Source organism: Priapulus caudatus, unplaced genomic scaffold (assembly GCF_000485595.1).
Source record: "Priapulus caudatus unplaced genomic scaffold, Priapulus_caudatus-5.0.1 Scaffold36, whole genome shotgun sequence".
NCBI lineage: Eukaryota > Metazoa > Priapulida > Priapulimorpha > Priapulimorphida > Priapulidae > Priapulus > Priapulus caudatus.
Genome location: NW_014577097.1, coordinates 89,364 through 91,311, shown reverse-complemented (window position 1 = coordinate 91,311; position 1,948 = coordinate 89,364).

The following is a 1,948-nucleotide window of genomic DNA, read 5'->3' as shown; positions in this document are numbered from 1 at the left end:
TCCATCCATCCATCCATCCATCCATCCATTGGGAGAACTAGGAATATGATCGCAGGACGCTTCTAGCTTGCGTCAAGATGGCGGTGGTGCGCCTTGACAGGTGTCCGGAGGGCTGCTGGTCATTGGTTGTGTCCTACGCTATTGCCTACGCAATTAGCTGAAATATGGTGTCAGGGCCCTAAAATATATCGCTCTACGCGCTACGCGCTACTTTTAACAAATACGTAATCTGCTACTTCTGGTCCACGTTCGGATTTAGCAGTGATGGTATAGCGTACACACTTTACGGTCGCTGGCTTAGCGACAAACGCATGACGCCCCGAGAGTGAGGAAAACACGCCCCGAATGTGGCGCAGTAGGGATATACCCCCCCCCCCCCCTGCGCGCTCCAAAGCCGAGAGTTTTCCGTGTCGTGATCTTAGTGGAAAGTTTCCATGTGCTCCCGGAAGTTATCTAGCCTGTGTAGAGTGACCTTCATATCTACTTGTTAGAATAAACATATAGACCGTTTATATCACACTTACTTGTTCGTATCTACTGTGCGATACTGATCGTCTACTCGCTAATACACTCCAATCTCTCACGCTATCCGTGACAAGAACATTGATACCTGCCTCGCAGAACCTGGGAAACCATACGCACATCGCAAGGTACAACAACGAACGCTACAACGATCACGAGTCAATAGCGCGCAGTGTATCATCTGGCGCAGTGACTAGGGTATCATTTGATCTCGCATCGCTTGATAGATAGATAGATAGATATATAGATAGATATAGATATATAGATAGATAGATATATAGATAGATAGATAGATAGATAAATAGATAGATAGATAGATATATAGATAGATAGATAGATAAATATATAGATAGATAGATAGATAGATAGATAGATAGATAGATAGATAGATAGATAGATAGATAGATAGATAGATAATAGCAAGAGCGTATAAAGAAGAGCGTACAACGGTGAAATGGTGAAACCATGTTGCAGTATTAGTCGAATTAAGAAACGTTGTCCTTATTATTGATCAGCTCTCCTACCTTGTTAATATAAAACAAACCGCTTGTCCCTACGATGCTCCTACACTGAGATAATGAGCAGTGAAAATCTGGTATTTTCGCCGAAAACCGACTCGAGATCAGTGCTTACTGCGACTGTCTCTCGCTTTGTGGCCAGTTAAGTGTATTGCTTTCGGTCGCCGCTTCATTATACGCTCTTGATAATAGGTTTATTGCAAAACTAGTATTTATAACGTTACAATTAAAATACATTTTGCAAACACGATATCTTCAGGCAGTATTAAACTAAAATTGATTGATGATATTTACAATAATATATATGTCCCATGGTAAGACATAGATATCACCAGGAGTAGATAATAGAAGATAATAGAATCTTCTATTATCTACTCCTGATATCACTTAAAATTATTGGTTCATTGATACGCACGTCGGGTGATGCTATTCATCCGACACTGCTGATAAAAGAACACATCGTCGTGTTTGCGAGAGCGCAAGGAACTCGACTTTAATCGAAACGTTATATCAATAATGCGACAAAACAAACGAGGATACAGTCGCCTAGCTGCTGTATGCTCGACGATGATACGCAAATAAACAATAAAACATATTTAAAAAAGTACCGTAAATACGTAAACAAATACGATGTTCACGGAAATTGCCACGGCTATGAATGAAATGGCCACCGAAACAATTGCGCCGAACTTCATTTACTGAGCCAACGTGGTTTTGCTGAGACTCGAGTAATTTCGTATTCGATCCAAGCTCTTCTCACGAGAAATGTGTAGGAAATGTGTATTCTATGTCAGGTATTAAAAGAGAGAGAGAGAGAGAGATAGAGAGAGAGAGAGAGAGAGAGAGAGAGAAAGAAATGGAGATGGAGGTGGCGATGGAGATAGAGATAGATAGATAGAGACACAGAC